At 40.1% G+C, this 25379-nt stretch overlaps 1 protein-coding gene across 4 annotated transcripts in view; it reads right to left on the bottom strand.

Moving 5' to 3' along the window:
• The window catches only part of LOC134226298 (uncharacterized protein DDB_G0271670), a 236034-nt gene that overhangs the window by 63500 nt on the left and 147155 nt on the right, over positions 1 to 25379 (bottom strand). Inside the window, exon 2 of one of the 4 annotated variants that reach the window (XM_062706981.1) lies at positions 19644 to 19798. The exons of 1 other annotated variant lie outside the window; for it this stretch is intronic. The gene's annotated coding sequence lies outside the window, so the exon portion shown is untranslated. Of the gene's footprint in view, positions 1 to 17807; positions 18055 to 19643; positions 19799 to 25379 lie in introns of those variants that run through there. 2 more of the 4 variants (XM_062706982.1, XM_062706985.1) reach the window with 2 other exon arrangements.

The raw sequence follows: 25379 nt of genomic DNA, 5'->3' as shown, positions 1-25379 counted from the left end.
CAGTGGGCTGGACATGTAGTGCATATGCCGATTTGCTTATTCTTTCCTTTAAATTTTATTGTAGGATGGTCAACAGAGTAACGTAACTTAAACCTAACTTAATAATCATTAGGTTAGATTTGAAGTTACCAATTGAATATAAAGCGGATACGATTTTGGTAAATCTGCTAAAACACTTGACTAGTCTGAGCTATGAGTAAAAGTGAGATTTCGATATTCCAAGGGCATTGAAATCATATCTTTGAACAAAAATGATTTTCGACCTCATAACAAGATGTGCCTTAGTATGGTCAAAATTAGTATTATGTCATGTTTTTGAGAGTCTGTTTCCCGAAGGGTATGAATAGCGGTACCTTAATCTAAAGTGATTTCACAGCTGGTTTAAAAAATATCTGAATAAAAAAAGACTTCCCCATTTCTTATCAATAGCAATGGAATGTAAAGAATAAAGATATGCAAAGGTCACAAAAGATTAATATAGTAAGCGCAGTATTTCATTCAGAACAAAAAATAATAAGTGTTCTTGGGAATATATTAAGTTGTGAAAAGTAAAATATAATTATCAGCAGATTTAAAGATGCATGACTAAGGAAAGACGGCTTTGGCAGGTTTTGTTCTATTATTGGCTGGGGGGTTTTTGTCGACCAAATTTTATGAAATTTGGCCACAATATTCTTTGATATTAAATTAATGATTTCGTGTGTGTTACTTCTACGTGAAGTTAAACGATTTACAATGATATGGAAATGCTAATATCATCTTCCAAACTTGGACGTACATGTTCATGATAGCATTAGAGGCGAAAGTATAGTATTGATAGTTCCGTTAGGATACGGCAGGCATGAAGAATGTTTTTATAGAAGTCGATTTGAAAGCGAGTGGAGGGCAATATTTGTGATGGCACATATCGCACGACCTTCCTTCTGCCAAGCTCCCGTATGAAGGGGGAGGGAAGAATATCAGTGTGGAAGCTGATATATCTCCACTGGCAAAAGGAAGGTGGTTTGACTTGCTCATATGCCATCGCGTGCGGAAGGATTTGCTATCGACGAGTACTGTCTCCAAATTTCTAATATGACATCAGCATTTAGCTTGGAGAAGGAGCTTGGCAGAAGGAAGGTCGTGCGATATGTGCCATCACAAATATTGCCCTCCGCTCGCTTTCAAATCGACTTCTATAAAAACATTCTTCATGCCTGCCGTATCCTAACGGAACTATCAATACTATACTTTCGCCTCTAATGCTATCATGAACATGTACGTCCAAGTTTGGAAGATGATATTAGCATTTCCATATCATTCTTTGATATGCAAAGAATGTTTAGGCCAAATTTCAGCCTAGTCAGTCATAAAAAAACCCCTGCCAATAATAGAACAAAACCTGCCAAAGCCGTCATTCCCTCTATCATATATTGTTTAGAACTAAAAAATCGAATGAAAAATGCCTAGCCAAAACTAATAAAAAAATATTCATATTATTGTTATCTTTATTACCGAGATTTTCAGCCCTTGGCTGGTTCATATCGTAAACAAATATTTCCCGTAATTAGCAAGTGGATGTACTTCCACTATTTGATTTTCATTACAAGACTCAATATGTAATGTTTTATTATGTTTTTTTTTCTCTTTTTGATTCGATTTTTTCAGACTCGCATGTTTGATCCTCCTTGGAATATCTTCAGTATCTTGAACTTGACGTAAAATCGAGTCATTTCTGGGAGAACATTTCCTTACATGTTTTCGTAACCATCCACTGATTTAAAGCACTGCTTTCATATCAAAGACGCAAATAAAACCGCTACCTACCCATACCCCCAAAGCTCGTGCCAGCGCAAAAAGACGCATCCTAACCTCGGGGTGTGAAAGCGAAAAGCCCCAAAATATGCTCCACAGCAGCTCCCTCATTATTCATTCAAACTGCAAAGATGCTTCGCTATTGATATCTTCTATCATCATCATCAACCGGCAAACTCTCGGTTCAGCTCTCCTCGTGCCAATGAAGGCGAAAGCGAATCCCGAGTTAAGTAATAAGGAGCGGCCCATTACACCACTTTGAGCACCCGTTCTTCTGCTTGCGTGCATGCGCCTCTTTAAACCTAACAAGAAAAGATTCTATGTACAAACAGCATTCGCCCGTCCTTATCCGCTACACTATCTCCGGCTCCTCCTCCGTTCAAGCGCTATTCTTCATCCCAAAGCTCAGTGCAGAAGAAACAGAAACCAGTTTGACGGAAAGCGAAAGTCGGCACACGCAGCAATTCCTTGCGTTGGCTTTCGGCTTCCCATCGGGCATGTTCCACTCTCGCCCGTGTATCGTAATTTTGTTTCCAAAGTACCCTCCTCCACACACCAGGCTTCCACATCCAGAATCCGTCGGAGAGAATGGGGTGATGATGCACATGAATTTAATTTCCATCTCAGAGAAACATATTTTGATTGCTGCGTTCCAACAAAAGTTTCGCTTATTTCACTGGAACTTTGAAGGTGATTAACAAAGTGAACTGACCTTACATGTTGAAGTATTATTATTCTACAACATATTGCAATTCTGATGTTATTCAAATTAGAAACTACACAGTTCCGTTTCAAATAATTTCAAGAAAATTTGTTTCATCAATATTATTTAACAGTTATAAGCAAATGGACAATTAGGCAGATGGATAGATGTTTGAATTCATTTCGCCCGCAGGTGTCGCAGTGTCCTTGGTTCAAGAAATTTAAAATGGGAGGAAACTTCATTCGAAGCATCTGTCGTTTGATATCTAATCACCATTAACCATTCAAATCGTGTCAAAAAGTGGCTCGAAGTTGATAGAATACATGTGTGTTGTGAACTGCACCACTAGTGAGGTAAAATAAGTAATAAGGCTCATTCACTAATTATCCGCTATCTTATGTCACCCCGTTACTGGTGCACTTGTCATCACACCTCCCCAACGCGCATGAAAGTAATTTTATCGATCCTTCGCATCCAGAATCTGCCCTACTAAGTAAAGCCCGGAAAAAGCGCTGCGTGTCCTTGGGAGGACGTTCACCCCGCCGTCCAGCGCCTTCGTCATTATTGCCAACACGTGCACCAGGATCACAGCTTCCTCGCAGCAAATTCTTCTCCACCCAAGCATTTCAAAGTGCCGTACTGCCACAAGGAACCGGATTCTGTCCTCCCATCCGTCTTGGGATGCTTTCGACTGTTTATGGCCCAATCGTAACGACGATGGTTTCACAGAAAATGCGACCCCGTTGTGGCCCTTAATACATACAACACGCGCTCTATCCCATCGAGAACACACACCCGCACCGGCAGCCTCCACCCCCGAGCCAAATCATGCCACTCGCCATTCCACATAGGCCCAGCAAACGAAAGCCCACAAAATCAGGACATTGAACTTCACGCGTGTCGCGGCGCGTGTGGCGTTTATATACCGAGAAACAAGGACACGCACTGCCAGCCAGCCAAACCATCCAAACAGACCATCTCCAGCCCAGCGTTGAGCGACGACGTACCCAACACGAAGAAGGGCATCGTAGAGCTTTCCTGGAGGTTTTACGCAAGTGCGTCATCCCGTTCGGAACGGGAAAAGGACATTGACCCGGAACCCGGCCGGCGCTCGTGCGTGCGAGTAGAAGAAAAATCGAACTCCAGGACGCCTTTTCGGGACAATGAACGCGAGTAGCCTCAACCCAAACAGGCTAGGGCTTGGTTTACATAGTGGTGGGGAATGGGGACCATGGTTTCGGGCGCGAGAGCAAGAGAAATGGGTACGAGAGAAGGTGGAGAAGAAACATTCCTTGTTGGGGTTGTGTTCATCCAGCAATGTAAGGGAAAGGGCCACGTGCGGATCGGATGGGAGCTTTTGTTGTTGGGTGGTTGATTCCTGCTGTCAAGTGGAGGATGGGTAAGTAACTTCCTGTCAGTTACAGATAGTACAAATGACGATAATGGATTACGAATTTGGTGTATTAACTTTTGTTGCCTACAATTGGGATTTATTACTTAATTTAATCCAGTCTCATAGAATTTGTCTCAGTGAAGAACTGGACTTGGATGTCGAAATTCAAGTTAATAATAAATATTTAGAAAACAAGAATTTGTTTTTCTAAAATTGAATTCAAAAACAATTTTCTATCAATTAACGCTATCTTTCACTGCGCATACAAGTCACAAGCAAAATTTTATGTTTACAAATGGAAGGCATTCATTTTTTCTTCGAAGTCACATATTCCAACAAGATTGCAGCAAAAAAGTTCTTGGAATATTGCAAAACTTTGCCAAGGACGTGTTCGAAGAATTGCGGCCGAATCCAAGAAAAGTAAGCCTCGGGAAGCATGAGATGACTACTTCTGTTGCTAGGCGTGCGTGGTGGCATGTTGATGATGATGTGAACCATCAACCTTTCAAAAGTTGAAAAACAGCTCTAAAGAAGCACGTGAATGTGCTGTGGGATGGGCTATACATAGAATGGTTCAAACCATTATGCTCTACTTATAATTTGTTTCTATATGGGAAGCTTGGAATGTTGTTTTTAAGCTTAAGTAAAACAATTTGATCGGCTAACATGGGAAGGTGAAATTTTATTTACAATCCTAGCATTGCATTAGCTGACAACTTGAAAGAAAAAACAAAGATTTGCTGCAGTTTGATAAACGTAGCGCTATCTGACCATTTGATTGATGAAATCCGACCACGCTGTGCTCAGGTTCAGCCGGGGTGGTGAAATTCAATTTCGCCGACCAAAAAACCATTTTATGAAGAGATCGTTCGTTGAGAAGCTTGGAACTCGGTGTTTCGTAAGATGGCAGCGTAAAAAAGCATTAGACGGCCTTCCAGGAGGTCCTTCATTGAAATCAGCAGCAACAACTGGGATGAGCTGCGCACTCAGCGAGAAGAGTGGATTACTGATAAAACCTGGTGGAATATTTGTAAACGTAGAGAAGCTAAGGCTACGGTAAACAGGACAAGAACAAGTGCAGTGAATTTAGTGGCGATATTCGCCTTTTCTACAATATCTCACGTCTCCTAAGTGGAGCAAGGATGAATACAAGGAGGGCTCTGATCAGCTGAAACTGAGCACTTCGAACAACTTCTACAAGTTTCCACGTCATCAGCATCTGGGTTTGGCCCCATCACTGCAGGAGATTGGTTCAACCATCTAAAGTATGAAGGCTCCCGGGGTCTATCGCATATCAGCAAAGAAGGTCAAAACTGACCCTACCCTATATGCGCAATTGTTGCATCAACTATTCTGTAATTTATCTGCACCGGAAATAGGAAAAAAATAGACCCGATTTTCCGACGACAGCAGGCAGTGTTGGCAATTAATATGTGGCTCATATTGGAGCAGATCAACGATTCCCAAGAGTATTTGGTGTTCATTGACCACGAACAAGTTTTCGATCATCTGACTAGTCACTGGGGTGAGGAAAGGATATATTCCGCTACTGTTCGTCATCGTAACAGACAAGGTCATATGACTATGGAGATTTAGCATCGGAGGATTCTTCGGAATCCCGGAGGATTTGTTTTTTTGAGTTCTGGAGGTTTCTGGAGACCACAAAATTTCCAAAGAATCCCTTGGGCACATGATGAAGTTTTAACTAAGAATTCCTAGTACCCGGATTTTTAGAACACCATCAAGAGTCTATTCGAATTTACGGTTTTCCAAGAATCCACCCAGAGTCGATCTTCATTCTCCCTCTTTTTTTGGATTCCAAACTCACAGAAATTCTCTCCAATTCCCAAAAACCATACAGGCTCTCAGGAATTCAATCTTCAAGCCAGGCTGTAGTGTCGTTAAAACATACGAATCTACAGCAATTGGTATTCCAGGAATACTCTAAAATTCCTAAGAAACCAGTCAGATTGCCATGAATAACTCCTTGTCTTACAAAAGTCTGCCATAATAGCTTTTATTCGTCCAATCCAATTTTCGATGGATTACTGCTGTCTAATAAATCTGTTGGTATTGGTGTGCGATTTCAAGAAGAACAAAAAAATAGTTTTAATTGCGGCTTAAATGCTAAATCCGTTAAATATGGGCCTGTTTTGAATATGTCATGTGTCCATTAGGGTGTCCCAAAAAACACGATGTTCGAAAATTTGTAGTGCTCAAGGCTCAAACGATAGGAAATCGCATCAGGAGCATTTTTGTAGAACATTCCAAAATTCTAAAAAATAGTTTAGAGGCTCCGACAGATCATTTTTTGAAAAATAAGCTTTTACTAAATTGTCATAGTTTGGCTATTATCAAACACTTCTTGTGAGTTTTTCATTCTTTTAAAAAAAATATTTTTTATATACTATAGCCAAAGTTCTACAGGCAAATTTGACTCGAAAAATGCGTTAACGGGACCTACATAGCTCTTTAATTGTTGAAGAAAAGATTTTTTTTAGGTAATTTTTTCAATAAAATTCGTTGGCACGAGGAAAAAAAAATCTTGATCATTTCAAACCTCCTTTAAAATAGCATTTTTTACGAGGAAACTTTCCATAAAAAAATATTGAAAAAAATTTATATGTGGGCTGATTTATTAATGTTTTGGTGAAGCAAGATTTTGGGCAAAAAATTCCAAGGTAACTAGATCATAGTTATCGTGTCTATTAAGACGGGCTGATTTTAAGGCAACTTTTCGAACATCGTGTTTTTGTGGGACACCCTAGTGTCCATTGTGGAACAAAGAATAGAACATGGACAATGTACTTGGTTATCCAAGGAGTTCCAGAAATAAAAGCCGTAACATCTACACGCATAATAAAAGATCTTCATTTTAAATAAGTTATGTAACCTTTGTGGTACATATATAATTTAATTAAGTATTATACATTAAGACCATGATGTCTGATGGATACAACAATAAATAAATAAATAAATAAATAAATTACAATATGTGTATGGAAGATGTTCGTGGCTATCTAAAAAATCCTGAAGTTAAGGCCTTCAATTCAAATCAACACATGCGCTACAGGCCTGTTATGAATGTGATGTGTACTCATTATGGTGCACATAATAGAATATGATGTATGGAAGGTGTTTGTGGTCGCGTAATCATACGGAACTATTTTAATCATGTTATCTAATTCTCGTATTGGATTTCAGCCACGTGTAATAGCGTTGACAATTTTACTTCATCGCTGACGTTTTAATCCGGAGATAAGATCTTCTTCAGGGCTCGATGGCAATCAATTTATTAATTACCGCTACTACTACAGACTTCATTCAATTTTGGCAACACAATTTTCTTTTAACTTTTGCTACCGCTTTGATTTCAATCTCCGCGAAAAAAGCGTTACAGTGTGTCACATATTCTATTTTCTATACTACAAAGAGCATGTATAATGTTCAAACTGGGCAAATTAATCGTTGGTTATGCTTCGATCGAAAGGCCTTGTTCCAAGAATTTCATGGATGATCGAAAGGTCTTATTACAGAGACCATGTACCATATTTGTATCGGGCAAATTGATCTTGGTTGATTCTTGAATAACTGTACGAGCTATATGTGACCTTTTGCACAATAACTATCATGTCGATCAATTCCAATTTGTTTTGGTTACAGTTCCAGTTCCATGACTTTCCAAGTATTGAAATCGCATGAAAAAGATTCGGCTATACTACCATTCAGTAAAATGCCTACCCAGCCAACAAAAAGTCGCATATAATAGCGAATAAGTACACAAAGTGGATGCAATATAGGCGCCTGCCTCCATTTAACTGCATGCAAAGTGTACGTATATGTCCTCTACTTTGTACACTTATTTGCCATGATATACGATGTTTGCTGGGTAAGTTTCTCAAACAACAAAAACAAGAACTGAACATGTACGTGGGTAGTGCTGCCATCAATTTATGTTCTATTATGATTATTTTCCCTTTTTTTGATGTTTCGGAATAGTAGAAATTCTTGGTACGCATGACGCAAATAATCTAAATCGCCAAATTGATTTGAATTGTTCTCAAAGAAAATAACACCGAAATGTGTTTTTTTTTTCTAATCTCGCCAGGTGATAAGCTTTTTTTTATTAAATGTTTATTTGCGAGTAGTGAATTAGAATTTGATGTGACGGGAATTAGAAAGGCCTGGAAAACTATTTTCATATTTCTTCTTATAGGATCCCTACAGGCAACGATGCCCGAACATATAGGGTTGATAATCTACATTTTGAAGTACACATTGCGATGAAAATTGCTGTTCGATGACTTTTGTTAATAATTTTAAATTTCAAATTATTAGTAAACTGGCAACTACGAAATGGTGAGTTGACATCCGGGAAGGGGCGCCTAACATAGCTCTGGTCCTCACAAGTTCCAATACTCACGCTTCCACGGGTCTTCCGATGACAATTGACCGCCAGCTAAGTGTTGCGTACTTAGCTGGTAGTGTAGCCTGGGCACTGTTGTCCTTCTGACATCAGCTAGAGTGAGAGGGTGCGTCCTGTGGGGTCTGCCTAGGATGTGGTGGGGTTCGACAGTGGGCTCTGTTGAACTTCTATAAAAAGCTGCATGTGTCCCCAAGCAGGCCCTATCAAAGCGACCGTGTGCCGCTCAAAGTGCACTAGCCCAGTCCTGGTTTGGGTGGGACTTTAAACAAATTTGACCCGACTGATCGAGCGTCTGTTCACCAAGGAGGTGCGGCTCCAACAGCGTCTGTTCTGGCATCCAGCGGCTGAGTATGAAGCTATATCTAAGATGGTAGCCCTATCCCAGTGGAATGGGAACCTTGGGCCAACAATCTATTGGTCCCGAAACATCAGTTTGTTCGAGAATCCGATAATGAAAGAATACGGATTGATTTTATATCAAAGACTCTTAGCGCGAAACAACGGACACGAGTAGGAACATGACACTTTTAACCCTAGTCCAGCGGGGTAATTTGTACAAATTGCCAATGAGGCACGCCACATGAAGCTTGAGATCATGGGACTGGGTGAAATCAGTTGGCTTTGAGAACACAGAGACTTTGGAGAACACAGAATACCGTTGGAACAAGTTCTGCTATACTCTGGTTTACGAGGTGAACAGGTTAATGCTCCTTGGCATCGTGGAGTTGGCTTCCTACTAAGCGCTCAGGCACACTCTGCGCTTATGATAATCGTTGCCAGATTTAGAACACGGGTCCGAAATCTTACTACAATCCAATGTTATGCGCCAACCGATGCTGCCGATCTGCAAGACAAAGAGAACTTCCACAGTCAACTCAATGCCATCGTAGATCGAATTCCGAAGGGTGATATCAAGATCTGTTTGGGCGACTTCAATGCGAAGATCGGATCCCACAACTCGAACCATGAGCGCATTATGGTCTCGGAGAAATGAGCGAAAACGGAGAGCTGTTCGCAAAATTTTGTGGTAATAACGACATGGTGATCAGGGGATCACTCTTCCTTCATCGACCGGTTCACAAAGTCACGTGGGTCTTCCGTGACGGCTTTACAGAAAATCAAATCGACCACATCTGCATCAGCCGAAAATGGAAACTGAGCCTTCTTGATGTACGGAATAAACGTAGTGCCGATATCGCGTCTGATCATCACCTCCTCATCGGCGAAATCCGCATTGCGCGGATTCGTTGGCAGGAGGAAAGAGTTGGACGACGATTCAACACACGCCGACTGGAAGATGCCACGGTGAAACAGTCCTTCGTTGAAGAACTGGAGACGCGTGCTGCAGATATTCCGGAAGGTGCAGCGTTGAAGACCAATGGACCGCTATCAAGAATGCCTTCATCGCCACCAGCGAGAACAATCTGGGCGAACTACGCACCCAGAGAAAACAATGGATCACCGATGAGACCTGGAGGTAGATAGAGAAGCGAAGAGAAGCCAAAGCCGCGATAGAGCGATCAAAAACCAAAGGAGCCAAAGTCTTAGCCCGTCAACGATACGCGGCTCTTGAGAAGGAAGTAAAACGCTCATGTCGACGGGACAAGCGAGCGTGGGCAGACTCTCTGGCCGACGACGAAGAGAGAGCCGCCGCAACCGGGAACATTCGTCTGCTCTACGATATCTAACGACGCTTAAGCGGGGCGAAGATGAATGCAACGATGCCTGTGAAAGACGCAAATGATCAGTTATTGACCGACCCAACTGACCAGCTGAAACGCTGGTTCGAGCACTTCGAACAACTTTTTCAAGTGCCAGCCAGGCCATCACCATCTCGGCATGATCTGCCTAGGATCCGACGTATAACACGCGTCTATACCGAAGCTCCATCACTGCTAGAGATTCAAACAGCTATCCAAAGCATGAAATCGAATAAAGCCCCAAGGGTCGACCGCATATCAGCCGAGATGCTCAAAGCTGACCCCATGACATCCGATCAACTACTGCATCGTTTATTTCGTAATATCTGGGACACCGCTACTTTCCCGGTCGACTGAATGCAAGGTATCTTAGTAAAGGTGCCCAAAAAGGGTGACCTGACTGTATGCGATAACTGGCGAGGCATTATGTTGCTGTGTACCGTTCTCAAAGTTCTATGCAAAATTATCCTAGCCCGGATTTAGGATCCTGTGTGGACCATATTGTCACGCTCCGCATCATTCTGGAGCAGGTCAACGAATTCCAAGAGTCCCTTTACTTGGTATTCATTGACTAAGAAAAAGCTTTCAACTGTCTCAATCACGAGAATATGTGGGGCGCCCTGAGACGCAAAGGGGTTCCTGAGAAAATCATTGGCTTCATCGAAGCACAGTACGAGGCCTTTTCGTGTAGAGTGCTGCACAATGGGGTCCTGTCCGACCCTATCCGGGTCGTAGCTGGTGTGAGACAAGGATGTATTGTATCACCGTTACTGTTCCTCATCGTAATCGATGAGATTCTAATAGATGCGATTGACCGTGAACCATACCGCAGGCTGTTATGGCAGCCTATAACCATGAAGCACCTAAACGGCTTCGAATGGCTGATTACGTTGCGAGTAGGCTCAACGACCTTGTCCAGCGCCCCTCTTCAGCAGGTTTAGTCATCAACGTCAACAAAACCAAATCGTTGGATGTAAACACGGTGACTCCTTCCAGTTTCACAGTAGCCGGGCAACCAGTAGAGAATGTTGAAAGCTTCCAATATCTTGGTAGCCAAATGGCGTCAGACGGCGGTACCAAGATCGACATAGGCGCACGGATCAAGAAAGCAAGGGCTGCCTTTGCGAGTTTGAGAAATGTCTGGAAAAACAGGCAGATAAGTGAACGCACCAGAATACGAATTTTTAACTCTAACGTGAAATCTGTGCTGTTATACGCTAGCGAAACATGGTGTGAATCAGTGGAGAACACTCAACGGCTGCAGGTGTTCATTAATAGATGCCTGCGGTATATAATTCGGGCCTGGTGGCCTCACAACTTGATCTCAAACAACGAACTCCATCGTCGTTGTCACCAGAGGCCGATAGCAACAGAAATTCGGGATCGGAAGTGGGGCTGGGTCGGCCACACTCTACGTAAGGGCGGAAACGAAATCTGTAAACAAGCATTAGACTGGAAGCCAGCTGGACATCGCAGCAGAGGCAGACCCAGAGGCTCATGGCGGCGAAGCCTCAATAAAGAAATAAAAGAAGTCGACCGAAATCTAACCTAGCAACAGGTTAAAGCGATAGCTGGGCAACGCTCAGGATGGAGATCTTTCAAGTCAGCCCTTTACACCACCGGAGGTGTACAGGATCCATTAGTAAAGATCATTAGATTGCGATCAGGTAGTAACGTCATTTAAACGAAATATGACGAAAAGAGAAGGTAGGATTCTTTTCAAATTTCAAGGTCAAATACAGTTACGGACATTTGGAATTCCGTGCATAAAGCATAAATCTCAGTCCAGTCCGTCCCGTATTGACATAGGGGAACTAAGTTTAAAAAGCGCCAGTCAGCTAATACGAGCCTTTGCATTTTCCTGGTTAATATGCCTCAATCAGCGCCGTAGCGTGTGGTTGGCCAGGTTGGCCCCCGCCAAGGGCGCCAGCCCTAAGGGGGCGCCGAAATCAAGAATTGACCTTTCTCGTCAATAAATTTTATTCGCTCAATCGATTCTTTATTTTATTTCAGATGAACTTTCCCAAAGAACCCATGTTTTTGACGCCTCTAAGTATTTTTAAAAATTAAAACAAGATTGGCCTATCATTTGCCCGACTTTGAAAGAATATTGGGAGAATTTTCCAGGCCGGTTCACACGATTTCGGTTTTGTTTTCGATTTTTCAAAAGTTAGAGGCTTTAAAAAATATGAATTCTTCGGGAAAGTTGACATTAAAAAGTCAAAGAATCAACTGAGACAAAAAAAAATCGTTTTCAAAACTAAAACCTAAAAAAGGGCTGCGCGTCTGAACCAGCCTGAAAAATTCATCATTCGTTGAAAGTCGGGCAAATGTTAGGCCAAACTTAAAAAACAGCACTTTTCCAATTTTTTGTTTTAAATTTTAAAAATACATAGAGGCGTCAAAGCTATGGGGTCTACGAGAAAGTTCACCTTAAATAAAATAAAGAATCGATCGAGCGAATAAAAATTTTCGACAGGAAAAGTCAATTACGGCTTGTCATTAAACGAGTTTGTACTACTCCATTTACTTCCACCACTTCAAATGGAATAGTACAAACTCGTCTTATGACAAGTGACAAAATTCCTCTAGAAGCACAAAATGATTATTTATCAAGAGTTACGGCATGAAACAAAGAACAGTTTTTATTAGTTTTATTAGCTTTTCTTGCTTCCAATGGTGAATCCGACCACTTCATAGATGGATTTTATTGACCTAACGAAGTACAACCATACCTCCAAACTACCGACATACCCATTCAAAAGTTGGATTTTTCTTGATCCGAATAGATCCAATAGTGATTTGCACCTTCCACCGGTCCATTCAGAGTTCAGAGAGTGGGAGCTCAATAGATTATTTAATTTATTAAGGCACAACTTCCTCAGCTAATTCATATGAGTGAATTATAACTATTTTGAAAATTTAGAAAAAGAATTGGAAAAGTTCTGTTTTTCAAGCTTAGCTCAACATTCGTTCGATTTTGAAACAAATCCTTTTGGCCAATTCACACATGCAGCACGTTTTCAGATTTTGTTTTTGATTTTCTAAACAGTTAGAGGGTTCAAAAATATGTCTTTTTTGGGAAAGTTGACCTTGAACGAATGAAATTGACTGAGGCAGTCAAATGTGATACAATTTTTGGCGGGGAAGGTAAATTGAATATAAGAAATAGTCGTTGTGGACAGTATGAGCTGAAAGGAATCATAGACAAAAAACTTTCAGCAATTTAAATGATTTTCCAGTCTGTTCTGGACATTTTTAAGATTCCGTACTTACATGTTTTGCAAATACTAAAACAATGACACAAAATTTCAAAACTTGTTTAAGGCATACAACCGAGCACTGCTTGCTATCGGAAGCATCTTAAATCCACCAAATTTTTAATCTTTCTTTTCGATGAGATTCAAAATGTTGATTGAATGTAGAATATTGCATTTTTTTTCCTTAGTAAGAGAGGGGCGCCCATAAAATATTTCGCCAAGGGCGCCGGGTATCCACGCTACGGCTCTGGCCTCAATAAGTTACAAACCGATGGTAGCTGATGTCCGAACATGTTTTTAGATCACCAAATAAAAAATAATGATCAAGACATTTATGATAAAATTAAAAAAATGTATTTTTCCATCTTTTGATAAAATTCCTTTTGGTTCATGGTTTATTTACCAGATAAAAACATTTTCTCAATAACCTTAGCATATGTCTGGAAAAACAAATAAGAAAGATTGTGCCAAGTTACTAAAAAGTTAACTTTACTACATTTTTCACAGAATAACACAGATTTTATTAAAAACTTTGCATGCAGGATAGAACGCGCCAATCAGATATGCTCGACGAAGGATGTCATAGTTTGATAAGGGAGTGCGCCACTAATAATTTATTTTCAAATAATTATTAATTAAAAGTAAACAAATACGAATTAAAAAGTGAGAAAATAAAAATGAAATGAGAAACAACAAGTGTGAAGTAGGAATCGAAAATTCCACTAGAAAGCACTCAGCTATTTTATAATTATTCGAGAATTGTAAACTGGGATTTGGGATATGGGAAGTGAGAAGTGACATGGGAGGAGCGAGAAGAAAGAATGATAAATGAAAGTGAAAACCAATAAGCAACCAGTAAGAAGTGCAAATGAGTTGTGCAACAAGCGAGATACTTTGTATGAGAAAATAGAATTGAATAGTAAAAAAAGCAGAGAGAGAAATATGAGAATCGATAAATGGGATAATATTTTGATCGGGATAATATAATGGGATAATATTTGATCGTAATATTTTGATCGTAATCATATCATATCAATTCATCCACACATTTGTTTTAGGATATCCCTAGTTATGAGGTAGTGAGAAATCCAATACGATTTTCAATCAAATAAATCTGCTAAGCGAATGCTTGGGTAGAAAAATGGGTAATTTTTTGAGGGCGCTTGCTTCGATTTGGCAGAACCGTGGCCAAATAGAGTTTCTTCAGCATAGATTTCCGATCATCCAAGGAATCCGAGGAGTAATGCCACGCGTTATGAAAGATCAATTAAAATGTTTTAAATGTGGTACAAGCCAAATGTGTCAACGTCAGAGGTTCTCGTAACTACAGATTGGTCCCGTTACGCTGGGATATGGATTCTTTGAAGTAGTGCGTAACGGTGTAAATCCGGTCATATCGCCAGGCTCGGTACAACACTGAAGCTGACAATATGACGTCCCTAACCCCGAATCCCAAGGTGTCAGGCGACCCGTGCTGAGGGAATGAATGGCCTGGGGGGTGAAACAATTAGCCAGGCAGTTAACGGAGCCTGTAATGCTGAGTAGACACTCTTCGTGTTGCATTACGAATTAAGATCTACCACACTGTGCTCTAGTTCTTAATATTCTTGTTAATACTTATGAGTGATGGTCGGAAGAGTATGGAACGACTATAATTTGCTTTTAGATGACCCATTTTTTGCTCCTTTTGGATGGAGTCAATGGAGTAATTTGTAAAAACGTAACTCAACTTTAGGCTGGTTTTCGAAGCCGACGACATGAATCTCCAAGCTCCAGAGCGCTGATTATTTAGGAAAGAAGCGGATACGAATTTGGTGGATCTGCTGAACCCTCTGACTGATTAGAGTTCTGTGTAAAGGTGAGATTCGGAAATGCCAAAGGCAATGAAATCAGATCTCTATACAAAAACGAATTCGGAACTCATAAGAAGAAGCAAAAATATGTTTGAACTTCAGTACCGATGCATGGTCAAAATCAGTATTATCCCACTTATTGTTGAGCCGAAACTGATTGAGGGGCGCGCCTTTGAGAGTTGGTATAAGCCATTTTTCGAAGGGTATAAATAGCGGTACCTTAATCTAAAAAAACATGCACTAAACAAATGACACGGGTATACTACAAAAGTTCAATGAAATGGACGCAGTGGTTCATCCCGAAAAAAAAAAAAAAGAACTACAGACTAATCGCAATGTTTTAAATATGGTACATGCCCTTTTAGATGTGTACAAAATAATGAGCCAACTTAAGAGATTCTCGGTCATTCAAGAAATACTTTGAGCTAGGCCTTAAGATCTACACGCGTAACTAAAATTAATCGAACTGTTTTAAATATTGAATGCGTAGAATAGAATGAGTCAACGGCAGAGGTTCTCGGTCATCCAAGAAATTCCCGGATTCATGCTTTGAGATCTACACGCGTAACCAAATTTCAATCGAACCATAGTATGGTATATGTCCTTTTGGACGTTTAGAGTAGAATGTGTCAATGTCTGAGATTCTTGGCCATTAAAAATATCCCTGGAGTAAGTAAAAGTACTGGAGTAATGCTATCAGCTCTACACTATTAATCAAAGATCAACTTGGTGGTTTTAAATATGATATAATGGTACATGTTTAATTGTGATACATAGAATATAAAGAGTTCACAGCTTTAGAATTTCTTGGACGACCAAAACCCAAGGCAGTGAACACATTCTATTCAATATGTCAGAAAGGGCATGAAAACGTCCGATTGATCTTTGGTTACGTGTGTAGACCTAAATGCCTTACTCATGAATGTTCCTATGCTGTTAGCACATTCTACTCCATGCACCTCAAAAGACATGGCTCACATTTGGAACAATCCAATTGATCTTTGGTTTCCCATGTAGACCTAAGGGCCTTATTACAGGTATTTCTTGAACAACCAAGAACCTATGTTGTGAACGCATTCTATTATATGTATCATAAAGGGCATGTGCCATATTTGAAACAATCCAATTGATCTTTGGTTACGCATGTAGACCTAAAGGCCTTATTCCATTTATTTCTTGGACGACTAAGAACCTTTGCTGGGAACACTTTCTATTCGATGTATCACAAAGGGATGTACCATGCTTAAACCAATCCGATCGATATCTTGTTGCTCGTGTAGATCTTATGGCCTAATCCTAATGTAAAAACATTCTTTTCTACGTATCACAAAGAGCATATACCGTATTCGAAGTTAATTACTCATGTAGACCTTAATACTTTACTGCAGGCATTTCTTGGATGTGTGATGCAGGTACCGTGAATAGAAAACAGTGATTTGGCTCCGTAATGCACAAGGTTACATGTGTCCACCAAATAAATTATGGAATAAACATATCTTGTATGCACACATCAGCTTTTAGCAAAAAATAATTAACTTAAGCTTTCAATTCAGTGGAAACGAGATTAGGACTTTATATTAATTTGGCTTGGGCTCGTGGGCTTCGTGGCCGTGCGGTTAGCGACGTCAATCGACTAGACGCATGTGCTGTGGAGTGTGGGTTCGATTCCCGCCCCGGTAAGGAGAAAACTCCACTGCTCCACTGGGTGTTGTGTAAATGTCCTGTCCGTTGTTTAATGCTAGATGTTAAGTGTTCAGTCTGTGCGACCTCTGGTCGAAGACGGTGACCCTGTCTTTCATAAAAAAAAATAAACAGATTTGAAATGAATATGACTTCCTATCTAAATGGGACTGCTATGCATTTACGGCCAGTATATGCGTAGGAAAATTAAGTAGAAAGTAGTAATTATATCAAAATCTGCCATCTGCTAGTTGGGTTAATGTTTTGGCATTTATAGATATAGTTAAACTTTATAGACAAGTTTAAACTGTTTGCTAATAATGAATGTGATGAATTAAGAACATGTAGCCCTAAAGTCGATTGATTCCACTATATCTGACTTACGACGGCTCCTTTTGTTCTACTGAATGATCTTCCAAGTCGGTCAAGTACCACCTCAAGCTATTAGTCATATGACTCTTACTTTTATCAAGCAGTTCCTTGCGCAGTTGATGTCACTTGCACTGCACCACCCCTATCAACACTGCAGTTGCAATAATTTAAAAATGGAAAGGTGTGCCGCCCCATACACACGAACACCGGACGATCATTCACCTACACTACGGTGTGGTCAAACCCACTAAAGTTCACAACTCGGAAGGTCGGTCATCGGCACCTACTACGGACCTAAACGAGCGGCCATGTTGCCGAATGCCGTAGATGAATGCATTCTTCCAGTCAAGCCAGTCAGTCAGTCGATGAGAAATCTGCCAGCAGCAGCGCCGAGTCAGATGATTGAATGCCAAACACTCTCGCTTGCCGTAGTTCGGTACCTGTGGCCAACATATTGAGCGCTGCTGCTGCTGCTGCTTTGGTTGAGCTGGTCGACTTAAATTGGAACAGAACCATATGCTGGGTAGATGTTAGCGCGCGCAAATGAGAAACTCAGGTGCAGTACATAAGGCTTCAACTTCATACTGCACATGTGCCGCTCTTTAATGGGGTTGAGTTATACTTACATGGCAGTCAGCTACCGGGCTTACGAAAGATGGTGCACTTAGATACCAGTAGCTAGTTGTTGGAAACTTTCAACAGAGCCAAGTCAGAACCTCAAGGATTCTGACCCGAATGGTTAAATTTATAACAAAGTGAATCCCCACGCAGGCTATTAATCCTTTTTCCAACGAATGTGAAGTTTAACAATTTGACTCCTCTTCTTGATGCTACCCAATAGTGGGACGATCTATTTCCTTGGGCAAATGCATGGGTTTTCGATTTTGAATGCCCGTTTGCCGGTGATCTTTGCAGAGCTTGTACCTATGTGCCTGTCCGCGATAATGTAGAAAAAAAAAACAAACAAATGGAGGGTCGCACATAAAACACCCAAACCAATGTTATAACTTTTCTGCTGACTCTGCTTCTTACCTTCACTTTCAACCAGTCCAGTTCACATTGACGTGACTAGAGAGGGTGGCTAGGGAAGATGTGTCTTTTTAAAAATTTAATTAGTCTTTACAAGGTGTGTTAATATCCACCGACCTTAACTATTCTGTTTTATACTACGCAGCGTGTTGTTTTTGTCTTCACAAGATCCAGTCAGAGTGAACGTTGAACTGTCAAATTGCATCGTGCAGCCGCCTTCACTCTGGCTTACCACTGTTCAGAATTGAAGAATTCTATTTGATAAAAGATTTATTAAACATAGCACATAAATTAAATCATGCGATAAAAATCTGAAGATGAAAAATAAAATCCCTGAAGATGTTTTTCAATTTTTTCCAGTGAAATTTTTCGCCTACTATTGCGAGATACGAGACTCAAGACAAACATCTCATCAGGATTTGTTTGTCTGAGAAAAACGCATCAACTTCAGTGAGTTAAATGTTGGTTAGAGATTTGCAGCCCTAGGCTGACTTATCTGTATCTTATCATATAGAGATATTTAGATAGAGATGACATAACCAGGGAAAAAATCAAATTGGACCTCCCCTTCCAGAAATTGTCCCTAGCTACGCTAACATCGGTGCACCCTGCAAGAAATCTGTCCAGGCGCAAAATAAAAACGAAAGACCCAGTCCTATGAAGACAAAAAAAAAAACACGAAGACGATTGCACCTGGGGATTGATGGATTTCGAAATGAGCACACTGAGCTTGTGCCTACAGATTGCACTTCCACCACCGCATCCCACCCACCTTCCCCTATTCCCACTTCCCATCGTGGTGGCGATGTGCCATCACCTCCGTCCAACTCGGGTTGGTCGGGGTTTCATCTGTTTTGCTGCTGCAACCACCCCATATAAGGTGAACCATGTGAGAGTGTGTGCCTGTGATTGTGATTTCGAGGTGTGCACGAGCGGGAGGTTGCTCGGGAGGTCTTACGATCTTCACACAAAAGCTTCAATAACAATACCATCATATCCAATCCATCGTGCTGCTGTGCGGGGACGATGTGGATGTGGGCTCATTGTGGTGCACCGAGGAGGCGGCCGCGGCACGGCAAAGCAAGAATTATGTTATGGGAACATGATGATGATGCGGCCGCCATCACCGTCACCGACGATGATGCCACCACAACAGCACCGCAAAGGGTTGCGCCATTGGGGAGTAGGAGACCCCAGAGTTTGCTCCGCTCCAAAGTTGCGACAGAACTGAGCCGTGCTTTTGGCGGCAGAGCTAGCAGCATCAGCAGCGGTTGTTTAGTTTCTTGGTTTTAACTGCGGGAATCTGAGGAAAACTCATCATCTTTAGTCTGTTGTGAAATCTTGGTTAGTTGGAGATGATCGTTGGTTGGTGGGGTTTAGCAAGGAGTAGAAGTGAGCAATGGAGATAGTTCCAAAGAATTGCAAACCAGTACCTGCGAATAATCTGGTGATCATCGGAGGTTGTGATTAGGCGACTCCATTTTTGGGACACTGCTTTAATATCCTCAGATCTTGGGCTCTGTGGAGATACATTTCGGGGATGGTGTGATTATCATCCACTTCTGGTTGCTTTCGTAGGAGGTCGAACCTGAAATTATACAAGAGACAGTTTCACATTAGATGCTATCTTTGACCATATAGAGTCGTATTTGAATATTATGATTTTGTGTATGTTATCTTTTTCAATACATCTGTTTGTTCTCTCCTCTGATGTGAATTCAATATTATGCCGATTATTTCATGATAAATTTAAACGAAAAATAAAATCGAAAAGATCGGTATAGGAAACAAATGTCAGGGCTACACATAACATTTATGGCATCTGTTGCGAAAACCATATATTTCGTTGGATATGACCTAAATATTAGTTCAATATCAAAGCTAATAATTTTTAAATTTCACGATGTGTCAAATTGCAGTAAATCCCAACAAAAGAATTAACATTTGAGCACATTCTTATTTTATTTGTTAAAATTTAAGTTATTTATCTACCCGTATCAAGATTTAAGGAGTAATATGACGCGCCATGCAGGCGACAGGTTTTGGAAGTTGGAAGCTCGCTGCTGAAATTATTTTTTCATCGGTGCACCACTGCTCATAATCTGTCACGACGCTGATCTTCGAATTGCAAATATGATTCGCCGTTGTACTGCCCTTCTACGCATAGTTGTCCCATGTTAGTTTTTGTGGATTTTAACTTTTCACCATAGAGCAGTCTATTTTGATGTATACTTTTAGAAAACTCTAACAGATTTCGAACTTTGTTCGGGAAATCATTGAAAACAACACCAAAACCTTTTGTCCCATTGCCTAATTTCTACGCATAATTGTCTCGCGGTGATTACATTCATCATTATGGCGGATTATGTTATTTCATCGAGCAACACACATTTAAATAGCATTTTCTGTTTAGATCTTGCAATCTTAGCCTGTTGCAGTGGTGTAATGGGGACAATTTGTACAATACTCATTCTAAGCGTCATAATCACTTCAACCACGTGGAAGGTTCACTTCCAAGAATAAAGCATGTGGAGACATATGTCAATCGCAGTAGTCATTCACGAAATCATGCATTGAACGGGGCTGATATGCGTAGAAACCATAAAACAAGTGCTCTATTTCTCGGCATAACTGTCCCGCCACACTATTTTCATGATCGTTGTCGCAAATTCTATTTGTGAGTGAAAAATAAGAATGATTTCAACGAAATGAAGTCTGCTGAATAGTTCTGTGATGTAATAATCTTATATTGCATTATGGTTATACGCCAGAAATGAAAATTAGTGTTCAATTTCAAATGCAATTTTCTCATTTGTCGTTTTTTGAATTTGGTACAAGCATGCGTAGAACGGCAGTGTAGGTGATCAAGCCAATCAAAATAAAGAACTAATCTTGTAAATAAAAAAACTATTCTTGTGATTTTGTAATTGTTCATTCAAATTTCCAGAGGGAATATGTTCGTGTTTTTAGGGAAAGCACATTCGAATTTCCAAGGAAAATGTATACGAATTTCTAGGAGAAATTCATTGGAATTTTCAGGGGACAATAATTCGAATTTTCACGAAAAGAAGCTTTCGAATTTTCTTTCGAATTAACACAGGAAACTCATTCGAATTTCCAAGGGGAATTCATTTGAATTTCCAAGGGGAATTCATTAGAATTTCCAAGAGAAATTCATTCGAATTTCCAAGGGAAAATAATTTGAATTTCCAAGGGAAATTCATTCGAATTTCCCAGGGGAATTTCTTTCGAATTTCCAAGGGAAATTCTTTCGAATTTCCAAGAGAAATTCATTCAAATTTCCAAGGGAAATTCATTAGAATTTCCAAGGGAAATTCATTCGAATTTCCAAGGGAAAATAATTTGAATTTCCAAGGGAAATTCAATCGAGTTTTCTAGGGAAATTCATTCGAATATCCAAGGAAAATTCATTTCCAAAGGAAATTGATTCGAATTTTCAAGGGAAATTCATTCGAATTTCCAAGGGAAATACATACAAATTTCCACGGGAAATTCATTCGTATTTCCAAGAGAAATTCATTCGAATTTCCATGGGCAATTCATTCGAATTTCCACGGGAAATTCATTCGAATTTCCACGGGAAATTCATTCGAATTTCCACGGGAAATTCATTCGAACTTCCAAGGGAAATTCATTCGAATTTCCAAAAGGAAATTGATTCGAATTTCCACGGGAAATTCATTCGAATTTCCACGGGAAATTCATTCGAATTTCCAAAAGGAAATTGATTCGAATTTCCACGGGAAATTCATTCGAATTTCCACGGGAAATTCATTCGAATTTCCACGGGAATTCATTCAAATTTCCACGGAAAATTCATTCGAATTTCCAAGGGAAATTCATTCGTATATCCACGGAAATTCATTCGAATTTCCACGGGAAATTCCATCGAATTTCCACGGGAAATTCCATCGAATTTCCACGGGAAATTCCATCGAATTTCCACGGGAAATTCCATCGAATTTCCACGGGAAATTCCATCGAATTTCCACGGGAAATTCCATCGAATTTCCACGGGAAATTAATTCGAATTTCCACAAGAAATTAATTCGAATTTCCACGGGAAATTTTAATTCTAATTTCCACGGGAAATTAATTCGAATTTCCACAAGAAATTAATTCGAATTTCCACGGGAAATTCATTCGAATTTCCACGGGAAATTCATTCGAATTTCCACGGGAAATTCATTCGAATTTCCACGGAAAATTCATTCGAATTTCCACGGGAAATTCATTCGAATTTCCACGGGAAATTCATTCGAATTTCCACGGGAAATTCATTCGAATTTCCACGAGAAATTCATTCGAATTTCCACGAGAAATTCATTCGAATTTCCACGAGAAATTCATTCGAATTTCCACGAGAAATTCATTCGAATTTCCACGAGAAATTCATTCGAATTTCCACGAGAAATTCATTCGAATTTCCACGGCAAATTCGTTCGAACTTCCAAGGGAAATTCATTCGAATTTCCAAAGGGAAATTGATTCGAATTTCCACGGGAAATTCCATCGAATTTCCACGGGAAATTCCATCGAATTTCCACTGGATATTCATTTGAATTTCCACGGGAAATTAATTCGAATTTCCACGGGAAATTCATTCGAATTTCCACGGGGAATTCATTCGAATTTCCACGGGGAATTCATTCGAATTTCCACGGGAAATTCATTCGAATTTCCACGGGAAATTCATTCGAATTTCCACGGGAAATTCATTCGAATTTCCACGGGAAATTCATTCGAATTTCCACGGGAAATTCATTCGAATTTCCACGGAAAATTCATTCAAACTTCCACGGGAAATTCATTCGAATTTCCACGGAAAATTCATTCGAATTTCCACGCATTTCCACGGGAAATACATTCGAATTTCCACGAGAAATTCATTCGAAATTCCACGGGAAATTCATTCAAATTTCCACGGGAAATTCATTCAAATTTCCACGGGAAATTCATTCGAATTTCCACGGGAAATTCATTCGAATTTCCACGGAAAATTCATTCGAATTTCCACGGGAAATTCATTCGAATTTCCACGAGAAATTCATTCGAAATTCCACGGGAAATTCATTCAAATTTCCACGGGAAATTCATTCAAATTTCCACAATTCATTTGAATTTCCATGGCAAATTCATTCGAATTTCCATGGGAAATTCATTCGAATTTCCATGGGAAATTCATTTGAATTTCCATGGGAAATTCATTTGAATTTCCACGGGAAATTCATTCGAATTTCCACGAGAAATTCATTCGAAATTCCACGGGAAATTCATTCAAATTTCCACGGGAAATTCATTCAAATTTCCACAATTCATTTGAATTTCCATGGCAAATTCATTCGAATTTCCATGGGAAATTCATTCGAATTTCCAAGGGAAATTCATTCGAATTTCCAAGGGAAATTCATTCGAATTTCCACGGGAAATTCATTCGAATTTTCACGATAAATTCGTTCGAATATTCACGGGAAATTCATTCGAATTTTCACGGCAAATTCATTCGAATTTTCACGGAAAATTGATTCGAAATTCCACGGGAAATTTATTCGAATTTCCACGGGAAATTTATTCGAATTTCCACGGAAAATTCATTCGAATTTCCTCGGGAAATTCATTCGAATTCCACGGGAAATTCATTCGAATTTCCACGGGAAATTGATTCGAATTTCCACGGGAAATTGATCGAATTTCCACGGGAAATTCATTCCAATTTCCACGGGAAATTCATTTGAATTTCCACGGGAAATTCATTCAAATTTCCACGGGAAATTCATTTGAATTTCCACGGGAAATTCATTCGAATTTCCACGGGAAATTCCTTCGAATTTCCACGGGAAATTCCTTCGAATTTCCACGGGAAATTCGTTCGAATTTCCACGGGAAATTCGTTCGAATTTCCACGGGAAATTCGTTCGAATTTCCACGGGAAATTCGTTCGAATTTCCACGGGAAATTCATTCGAATTTCCACGGGAAATTCATTCGAATTTCCACGGAAATTCATTCGAATTTCCACGGAAATTCATTCGTATTTCCACGGAAATTCATTCGAATTTCCACGGAAATTCATTCAAATTTCCACGGGAAATTTATTTGAGTTTCACGGAAATTCATTCGTATTTCCACGGAAATTCATTCGTATTTCCACGGAAATTCATTCGAATTTCCAGGGAAAATTCATTCGAATTTCCAGGGAAAATTCATTCGAATTTCCAGGGAAAATTCATTCGAATTTCCACGGGTAATTAATTCGAATTTCCACGGAAATTCATTCGAATTTCCACGGATATTCATTCGAACTTCCACGGGAAATTCATTCGAATTTCTACGGAAAATTCATTCGAATTTCCACGGGAAATTCATTCAAATTTCCACGGGAAATTTATTTGAGTTTCCAAGGGAAATTCATTCGAATTTCCAAGGGAAATTCATTCGAATTTCCAAGAAAAATTCATTCGAATTTCCACGGGGAATTGGGGCCCTCTTTAGCCGTGCGGTAAGACGCGCGGCTTCAAAGCAAGACTAGCCGAGGGTGGCTGGGTTCGATTCCCGGTGCCGGTCTAGGCAATTTTCGGATTGGAAATTGTCTCGACTTCCTTGGGCATACAAGTATTATCGTGTTAGCCCCATGATATACGAATGCAAAAATGGTAACTTGGCTGAGAAACCTCGCAGTTAATAGCTGTGGAAGTGCTTAATGAACACTTAGCTGCGAGGCGGCTTTGTCCCAGTGTGGGGATGTAATGCCAATAAGAAGAAGAAGAAGATGAATTCATTCGAAGTTCCACGGGAAATTCATTCGAATTTCCACGTAAAATCCGTTCGAATTTCTGCGGAAATTCATTTGAATTTCCTCGGAAAATTCATTCGAATTTCCACGGGAAATTCATTAGAATTTCCACGGGAAATTCATTAGAATTTCCACGGGAAATTCATTAGAATTTCCAAGGGAAATTCATCCGAATTTCCACGGGAAATTCATTCGAATTTCCACGGGAAATTCATTCGAATTTCCACGGGAAATTCATTCGAATTTCCACGGGAAATTCATTCGAATTTCCACGGAAATTCATCCGAATTTCCACGGGAAATTCATTCGAATTTCCACGGGAAATTCATTCGAATTTCCACGGGAAATTCATCCGA

The sequence above is a fragment of the Armigeres subalbatus genome, chromosome 3 (genome assembly GCF_024139115.2).
Source record: "Armigeres subalbatus isolate Guangzhou_Male chromosome 3, GZ_Asu_2, whole genome shotgun sequence".
NCBI classification, from domain to species: Eukaryota; Metazoa; Arthropoda; class Insecta; order Diptera; family Culicidae; genus Armigeres; species Armigeres subalbatus.
Note: the sequence above shows the minus strand (reverse complement) of the source record. Positions and strands in the feature narration are given on the sequence as shown.